The 10,064-nt window shown below is 39.8% G+C and overlaps 1 long non-coding RNA gene across 1 annotated transcript; it reads right to left on the bottom strand.

Moving 5' to 3' along the window:
- Window positions 1–612: 612 nt before the first annotated feature.
- Window positions 613–1,089, bottom strand: LOC122012257. Its single transcript, XR_006120169.1, has 3 exons — window positions 1,030–1,089; window positions 869–947; window positions 613–683 (listed from the first exon to the last, which is right to left on the bottom strand). It is a non-coding gene; the product is annotated as an uncharacterized LOC122012257 (long non-coding RNA).
- Between the last annotated feature and the right edge of the window lie 8,975 nt (window positions 1,090–10,064).

The following is a 10,064-nucleotide window of genomic DNA, read 5'->3' as shown; positions in this document are numbered from 1 at the left end:
ACTACTCACGATGAGTGATCGAGTGGACGGGATCTGTCGGAGTACATACGTACTCTACCCCAAATCATAAATGGGGGCGCAATGCTCTCAACTCCCGATACGCTATGGCGGGGAGGAATCTCTAACGTGCTACACTGCGTCACACTACCTGAGCGGATCAACGAGCACCGGAAGAGTCAAGCGGCGTGCTACCAGCGTGTATCTCGCTACCCATGAGCGTCACAACGAAGCACCGAACAACCTGGCAAAGTGCTCGACAATAATGGAGCAATCTATCGCCATGCGATCATGCAAATGGTGCATGTCACTAAGCATGGTAATATACTAATCCAACCTCTGGACATATCATAATGTGCACAAAAGCGAATGAATCATATCAAGATATACTGATCAATAAGGTATCAAACCTAGGTCCTGAACATGTGAAACGTGGTTATATCACCACCCAAGAGCATGATAGATCAGGTACAAGACCAATACGAGATGCAATCAAACAATCAATCAAACAGGTAACATGTATTGGGCAGTGATTAACCGAAATAAATAGGAAACACAATTAATGCAACATATTACTTTCATTACTAAGCATATCAAAGACAATAAGTCAAAAGTACCCGCCTCCAATCGAAAAGGATCGTATCCAAAACAGATCCCCCGTCAAGACACCGTCTCGAATCAATATCCTGTAATAAATCGTACAGTTTGGCTAAGTTTAATTATAACTAAAATAGTTAAACCAAACTATTTTCTTCAGGAACCCCAATTGAATTTAACTAAAAATCAATTAGGATTAGTTCCATTAACCCTAACCATTCTACTATTCGATTTCATTAAAACCTACACATGAATTCAACTCTCTACTTCTTACCTCAATTCTTCTTCAGCCGTTCTGTAATGGCAACAGAACCAATCAGTAATGAGATGACTGGAATTGAGGAAACCCCAATCTGCAAACCCGGTCAGAACCAATCAACAACAGCACTGATGTTTCAAACCACAATAGAAACCCTAGGGAGGAAAAGGGAGAACCTCGGATCAGCAATGAAAACCAGGGCATAATGAACAACAAATCAGATTGGTAGCGCCGTGGAGATGGGCTAGGGCAGAAGCTCTGCTCGACGATCGGAGGGAAAGCTCTAGGGCTGAGGAAGGCCGGCGGCAGCGCTGACTCCGAAGAGGCGAGGAGGCGATGTGGTGGCGGCGGCGCGTCGCTAGAGAGGAGGAAAAGAAGGGGGGTCTCGGAGAAGAGGAAGAAGAAAGGCAGAGGAGGAGAAGAGCTGCCGAGCGGTTAGGGCTCGGGTCGGCGCCGAGGGAAGGAACTGGGAAAATCGCGTTGAGCGCGCGGAGGGGAAGAAGTCGGCACTGGTTGAGGCGCGATCGGCGTCGGGGAGAAGAAATGAGGAAACGGCGACACAAAGAAAAGAAAAGAAAAATAAAAAAGAAAAGGAAAAGAAAAATAAAACTTTTCCTCATTTAAATAGGATAGTCTAAACAGGCCTTTTCCGGGCCCCGTTTTTATCCCCGTGAACTTATCCGTACGAGCTCCGAAAAATTCCCGAAAAATTTCCAAAAATTCCGAAAAATTCCCTTAATCATATTCGCCTATTTCCGGTATTTTACATTCTCCCCCACTTATAAAAATTTGGTCCCCAAATTTTCGTTATCTACCATCAGCAAGTACTAACAACAGATATAGTGCATAAATGCTGAACAGTAAATAAATCACATACCTCAAGTGAAAAGATGGGGATATCGAACTCGGATCGTATCCTCAAGCTCCCAAGTAGCCTCCTCGTCTGAATGATGCTGCCATCCGACTTTAACCAGCCGGATGGTCTTGTTCCGCAACTGACGCTCCTTCCGGTCGAGAATCCGTACCGGAACCTCCTCATAGGTAATGTCAGGCTGAACTGGAACTGGGATATCTGCCAGCACATGCGTCGGATCGGGTACATATCTCCTCAGCATGGATACATGAAATACATCGTGCACGCCTGACAGGGACGGTGGTAGTGCCAGTCGGTAAGCTACTGCTCCGATCCTCTCCAAGATCTCGAAGGGACCAATGTACCGCGGAGCTAGCTTACCTCTGAGGCCAAATCTCTTCACCCCTTTCGTGGGTGAAACTCGTAGAAATACATGGTCGCCAACAGAGAACTCCAGTGGTCTGCGTCTCCGATCAGCATAGCTCTTCTGACGATCCTGCGCCTCTGACATCCTCCGTCTGATAGTACGGACCAACTCTGCATCCTGCTGAACTCTATGAGGTCCCAACAACTGGGCCTCTCCAACCTCATCCCAGAGGACGGGTGTCCGACAAGGTCTACCATACAACGCCTCAAACGGTGCCATCTGGATAGCCGAATGGAAGCTGTTGTTGTAGGCAAACTCTACCAATGGCAGATGGTCCTCCCAACTGCCTCCGAAATCCATAACACATGATCTCAGCAGGTCCTCTAAAGTCTGAATGGTCCGCTCTGACTGTCCATCTGTCTGTGGATGGAAGGCTGTACTGAAACGGAGCTGTGTGCCCAAGGCCTGCTGCAGACTCTGCCAGAAACGAGACGTAAACCGTGGATCTCTATCCGAAATGATACTCAATGGAACGCCATGTAGTCTGATAATCTCTCGGCAATACAAATCTGCTAATCGATCCAGGGGATCAGTCCTCCGAATCGCTAAGAAGTGCGCTGATTTGGTTAATCGATCAACGATTACCCAAATCGCGTCATGGCCTCGTCGTGTCCTCGGCAACCCTACCACAAAGTCCATGGTAATGTGATCCCACTTCCACTCAGGAATAGGAATCCGCTGAAGTAATCCTGCAGGTCTCTGGTGTTCAGCCTTCACCTGCTGACAAACAAGACATCTAGCTACGAAATCCGCGATGTCTTTCTTCATACCGTTCCACCAATAGGAACGTCTCAAGTCTCGATGTGAGATCATTTGGCACGATCGACATATATAGGCGGGTATTTCTTGCTTTATCTCTTTAGTATTTTGATCCTAGTGCATGAGCTTCATGTTCAGATAGTTGTTGTATCTATCCTGACTCCACTCTTATTTTTCCTGCGTTTGATACTTCCACTCAATCTTTGAGCTACTCATTTCTGTATCTATACAGTCTCTCGTTGCTATTCATGATATTTGGCAGATACGATAGTACTAGGTATTGGATACCAGATACCAGACATTAGATAGTAGGTATTGGATATATGGACACCTGATACCATGTTTACCTGCTTTGATTTCTGTTTATTTACACACCTTGCTGAGCATGCTGGCTTCATGTAGCATACCTGTTTCTGTTTATATATATATGATGACTGCTGCATTTTCGCATCATGTCATTGCATGCATAGCCGACGACTTTGGCTCCCTTGTGGTTGAGACGGTCGTTGGCCTGAGCCGCACGCTCGGCCGCTCATGGGTAGTGGTAGCTGGAGCGTGCCGCTTGTCCTGTCGTATCACACTCGGCCACTCATGGGTAGTGGCGGCTGGAGTTGCGGCAGCAGGGACCCCGTCGCAGACGTAGCTATTCAGCTACTATGCACCTGTCCATCCGGTCACTCGAGAGTAGTGGCGGCCTTTGGGTGGTACAGTTTGTCATCGATCCGGCCTCTCGACCATACAGGGGTCGTGGTGCAGAGAGGTGGGCGGGGTGACCATCCGTACATACGCTGTTGTTTATATCTGCTGGTTGTTTACTTATGCTATTGTTGCTTATCTATGCTGCTGTTGCTAGATTATGCTGCTGTTGTTTATTTATGTTGTTATGCTTACATAGGTTGAGATTTATACCTGTGATATGTGTTTAGACATTGGCTTACTTACCATTGACTTGTATATACCTCACATGATACCATGTAGTTATGAGCAGTACTGTAGCACAGTAAGTGTGAATCTCGAAAAATCTTGACGAACAGGGAAGGATCCTGTTCAGTCGACGAAAAGAAGGATCGGTCGACCGGACCCTTAATGATTATTAAATGTCGAAGATCGAATCAGCATCAGATCTCAACAAAGATGGAAGGGAGATGGTTCAGTCGACCAAGCGTAAGGATCGGTCGACCGAACGTTGACGACTCTTATAAAAGAGAGCTCGAGGTCTGAGACTGGAAGAAGGATTCTGGTTGATTCGAAGTTCATCTCTGTACAAACTACTTGTAAAGGCGCAGTAAGTGCGAATCTCGAAAAATCTTGACGAATAGGGAAGGATCCTGTTCAGTCGACTGAAAAGAAGGATCGGTCGACCGGACCCTTAATGATTATTAAATGCCAATGATCGAATCAGCATCAGATCTCAGCGAAGATGGAAGGGAGATGGTTCAGTCGACCAAGCGTAAGGATCGGTCGACCGAACGTTGACGACTCTTATAAAAGAGAGCTCGAGGTCTGAGACTGGAAGAAGGATTCTGGTTGATTCGAAGTTCATCTCTGTACAAACTACTCATAAAGGCGCAGTAAGTGCGAATCTCAAAAATCTTGACGAACAGGGAAGGATCCTGTTCAGTCGACTGAAAAGAAGGATCAGTCGACCGGACCCTTAATGATTATTAAATGCCAATGATCGAATCAGCATCAGATCTCAGCGAAGATGGAAGGGAGATGGTTCAGTCGACCAAGCGTAAGGATCGGTCGACCGAATGTTAACGACTCTTATAAAAGAGAGCTCGAGGTCTGAGACTGGAAGAAGGATTCTGGTTGATTCGAAGTTCATCTCTGTACAAACTACTCGTGCTACAATTCTTCTGCACATCTTCAAGCAAGCAACTCCGTCTGGCCGACCGAGCTTCATCTTCTACTCTTGTCGGTATAATTATTTAAAGCTTGCATTGTATTCGATTTAAAAGAAGATAGTGTTAGATCATAAGCGTTCGATAGAGGGGGGTGAATATCGATTAAAAAAATTATCGAGAATACGTAGCGAAAAGAGTAAAGCAAAAAGAAATGACACAAGTAATTTTTACTTGGTTCGGAGCCTGTGTCAACTCCTACTCCAAGGCCCGCACACAAGGGTGCTTTCGATGGGTAATTCACTAGCAATTCAAAATTGTTTACAACTTAAAGTACATGAAAGCTAATGAAAGAAAAACAATACTGACAAAAAGAAGAATGAAAAGAAACAGAGCGTTGTCAGACTATCTTCGCAGCGTCGCAGGAGCACCAGAGAGCGAATCGTGAGTTGCTGTTGGAGCTTCAGTCTTGACCCTCCTTATATAGGAGGTTCGGGCGCCTGAAACCTCCAGGGCACCCTGAATATGACATAGCCGAGCCAACCAGGGCGCCCCGCGTGGCAAGATGACATTGTGGATAAAAGTTCACCTCCGAGCGCCCGGGTCCCTCCCGAGCGCCCGGACCTCCGGGCGCCCGGGTCCCTCCCGAGCGCCCGGACCTCCGGGCGCCCGGAACCATCCCGGCAGCCTGACCCTTATCTTCCAACAGATTCCTTCTTGTAAGAAAACGTTAGTCTAGAGACAAATATAAGATATATCCTGTAACACATAGTATTGGCACAGTTTAAAATTAAACAGAATATTAATTAGATTCCGTCTCTCCGAGATCGGAATCTAGTCAGGATCTCGACTTAGAGTTCTGAAATGGTTCTAAGTCAGATCGGTGCCTAAATTCCCTTCTCGGGAATGCGTCCTCACAGTCACTCCCCTCCAGTGACTTACCTTCACTTACCTGCCAGACGTCCAGTCAGCCCTTCGACCCGTCTGGGCTTCGTGCCAACTATCCGGTCAGCCCGTCGACCTAGATGGACTTCGTGCCAAACATTTGGTCAGCCTATCGACCCATTTGGACTTCATGCCAGCTATCCGGTTGGTCCGTCGACCTAGCTAAGCTTCGTGCCAGACATTAGGTCAGCCCGTCGACCTGTCTGGGCTTCTTCTGCACACTCGATCAGAGTGTTAGATAACAACGAAACTAACTTAACCTATTTTGTCATTCATCAAAACTCTAGTTAGACCGTTAGTGCTAACCGCACCAACAATCTCTCCCTTTTTGATTCAATGATAACCTGGTTAAGTTAGTGAAAAATATGCAAGTAAAAAACAAGCATAAGGTTGTTAAGTTAGATTTTTAAATTTTGTTATTTTTGTTGTTTTAACTGACTTAACCACCTAACCCTCCCCCTTTGACATTCATCAAAAAATTAACATTGAGCAGCTTGTAAAAAAATGCAAGGAAAAAAACATTTAGAAATGTAAGTCAGATCATCTTAGGGGAGTTTAAGTTAAAAACATAGAATTTAAGTTTTTAACTCTTATCTTTTTCAAAAAGTAGCTACATTTAACTTTAAAGATAATTGTAATTTTAACTTAATCTTTCTAAAAAAATATTAAAGTTAAGTTCAATTTACAAGTCAAGTTTTTTTTTTTAAACTAAGTAAAATCAAGTTTGAGTTTGTAAAACTTAACTAAGTAAAATATATTTTCAACTCTGAGTCTGTAACCTCCAATTTTCAAAAAATAAATTTTTAAAAATATGTTTTTAAACTTAAGTAGAATACAATACCATAATTTTCAAAATGAAGAATCCAAGTTTCAATATCAACTTTTTACATAAGTTTGGAGGGTTTAAATCAAAGACTAAGTTTAGAAGTTGTCATTTTCAAAATTGAATTTGAAAAGTTTAAAAACATAAAGCTAATTTTCAAAAATGATTTTAACTTTCAAAACTAATTTTGAAAAATCCAAAGAAATTTTCAAAACACTTAGGTTTGACTTGATTTTAAAAAGAGGTATTTTTCAAAAATTAATTTTAAAATAAGTATAAAAATAATTAACCTCCCCCTGAACCTGACATTACAAAAATCTATCTAACCAGTTAGTTATTTACTGACTATTAGAGGATAACAACTTTCACTTGGTTAGTCAAGTTAAGTCTAAGCATCAGTTAGTGTTTGACTACACTGAATGACTTAATTTGATTAATATCTGTTTGGTATTTAACACCCAAACTTATATCGATGCACTGACATAAGCATCTTAAGTCCAAGCAATTTGCCTATGCATCTCACCCCTTTCTATATTTGGCAATCACAAACAAGGGAATCCTAGGATGTTGGTGAGATACTCAAGTACTAGCCCTAGGGGAACATGCTTTCTAAGGGATTGTCCTAGTTTAAGGCTAAAATTGTTTTTGAAATTCTAAAAATGGGAAATTTTGAAAACATAAAAGCATTTTTCCTTAGAATTTGAAAATAACCATTTTTTTAAAACAATTTTAAAATTCCTAATCTATTAAACACATCCCTAATTTTCTACGTAAATTGTTAAACTCACTTTCAGGGAGGGGTTTAGTAAATATGTCAACTAAATTAGATTTTTGGCTCAATGTACTTGAGTTCAATGTCTCCTTTAGTGACATGATCCCTGATAAAGTGATGCCTAATTTCAATGTGTTTGGTTCTGGAATGATGCACTGGATTTTTTATTAAATTAATTGAACTAATATTGTCAATTAATACTTTTACTTTTGTAAGGTTTAAGTTAAAATCTTTTAAAGTGTGCATCATCCATAATAGTTGTGCAATGCATTCTCCTATGACTATATATTATGACTCAGTTGTAGATAGAGCAACACAGTGTTGCTTTCTACTGAACCAGCTAACAAGTGATGGACCTAGTAGTTGACATCCACCGTTTGTGCTTTTGCGGTCTAGTTTGCACCCAGCATAATCTGAGTCAGAATACCCTATTAATTCAAAATTATTAATTCTATGATACCAAATACCTACATTTGTTGTTCCTTTAAGGTATATAAAGATTTTTTTGACTTGAGTCAAATGTGATTCTTTAGCACAGGTTTGGTATCTAGCACACTTACTAACTACAAATAAGATATTGGGTCGACTTGCAATTAAGTACAGTAGGCTACCTATGACACTCCTATAGTATTTTAAGTCAACTGGTTTTCCATTGGCATCGTCATCTAGGATTGTGTTTACTGCCATAGGTGTTTTTATTTCTTTAGTATTTTCCATTCTAATTTTTTTAAGTAATTTATTAGTGTATTTTTGTTGATAAATATAATTACCTTCATTTGTTTGTTTGATTTGTAATCTTAAAAAGTAAGTTAATTTGCTTAATAGACTCATTTCAAATTCTTGTTCCATTAGATTTGTAAATTCATCTAAAAATTCTGAGTTAGTTGAACCAAAAATTATATCATCTACATAGATTTGGGCTATAAAAATATCCTCGTTTATTAACTTAACAAATAGGGTTGGGTCAATTTGTCCTTGGTTGAACCCTTTGGATATTAGGTAAGAAGTTAACCTTTCATACCATGCCCTAGGTGCTTGCTTAAGTCCATATAAAGCTTTCTTTAATTTAAATACATAGTCAGGATGTTCTAGACTTTCAAATCCAGGTGGTTGTCCTACATAGACTTCTTCTTTTATTAATCCATTTAGGAAGGTAGATTTAACGTCCATTTGATACAATCTGAACCCTTTATGGGCTACATAACTGAGTAACATTCTAATGGACTCTAATCTAGCTACTGGGGCATAAGTTTCATCATAGTCAAGTCCTTCTACTTGACTAAACCCTTTAGCAACTAGCCTAGCTTTATTTCTAGTAATTTCCCCATTTTCACTTAGTTTATTTCTAAATACCCATTTTGTTTCTATTACTTTTTTATTTTTAGGTGGTGGTACTAAATCCCAAACTTCATTTCGCTCAAATTGAATTAGTTCTTCCTGTATAGCTATGACCCAGTCTGGGTCAAGTAAGGATTCAGCTATGGTTTTAGGTTCAATTTTTGAAATTAAAAAAATTTGGCTTAGGTTTCTAAAGGATGACCTAGTCTGAACCCTTAGGTCTGGATCACTAATTATTTGATCAGTTGGATGGTTTGGGTTGACTCTTATGGTTCTAAGAGGTTGATTTTCTTGAGTTCTTTCTTCCTCTTCATGATTTAAGTCTTGATTAGTTCCTTCTTGATTACTATTGCTTTGAATGAACTCAATTGGCTGAAGTTGGGTTTGATCTAAGTTTGGTTTGGATTCCTCAAATTTTACATTGGTGGTTTCTTCAATTCTTAATGTAACCTTATTATATATTCCGTATCCCCTACTGTTGAGTGAATATCCCACAAAAATTCCATTTTTTACTTTAGAAGTAAATTTTCCTAAATGTTCCCTTGTGTTTAAGATAAAGGTTGGGCACCCAAATACTTTAAAATATTTTATATTGGGTTGTTTATTATAATAAACTTTGAAAAAGGTTTTATTATGTATTTTATTTAGGGTTGTTCTATTTTGCATGTAGCAAGCTGTACTAACAGCTTCTGCCCAAAAATATTTGGAAAGATTATATTCATTTAACATAGTTCTAGAGGCTTCAATTAAAGTTTTATTTTTTTTTTCTACAATCTCATTTTGTTAAGGAGTTTTAGGGTACGAAAATTCGTGATGATAGCCACTTTCAAGACAAAATTTATTAAAGTTTTGATTTTAAAATTCTCCCCCATTATCACTTCTAATTCTCTTAATTTAAAGATCTTTTTCGTTTTCAACTTGTTTACAAAAGTTTGTAAAAATTTCAAAGGTTTCATCCTTATTTTTTAAGAATTTTACCCAAGTGAACCTAGAGTAGTCATCTATTATTACTAGACAATATAAACTACCGTTTATTGATTTGACCCCATGGGAGGCAAACAGGTCTAGATGTAAAAGTTCTAGTATTGAATTAGTTTGAGATTGATTAATTGGTTTGTGGGTAGATTTTGTTTATTTGCCTTGTTGACAAGCATTACATAAGGTTGAGTCTAAGTTAGGTAATTTTGGTAAGTTTCTAACTAATCCATTTAATCTGCTTATATTTCTAAAATTTGTGTGTGACATTATTCTATGTCATAACCAAGTTTCTTCTTTTTGTGTTAAATAACACTTAATTGAAGAAGTGGTTAAGTTAATTGCATAGATGTTGTCTTTTCTAAACCCTTTTAGACTTATCGTGGGATTATCTAGGTGTTTGATTAAGCATTCCGTAGATAAGAACCTAACCTTACACCTAGTGTCACGTAATTGGCTAATACTTAGGAGATTA

Source organism: Zingiber officinale, chromosome 1A (assembly GCF_018446385.1).
Source record: "Zingiber officinale cultivar Zhangliang chromosome 1A, Zo_v1.1, whole genome shotgun sequence".
NCBI lineage: Eukaryota > Viridiplantae > Streptophyta > Magnoliopsida > Zingiberales > Zingiberaceae > Zingiber > Zingiber officinale.
This window is presented reverse-complemented; position numbering and strand designations above follow the sequence as displayed.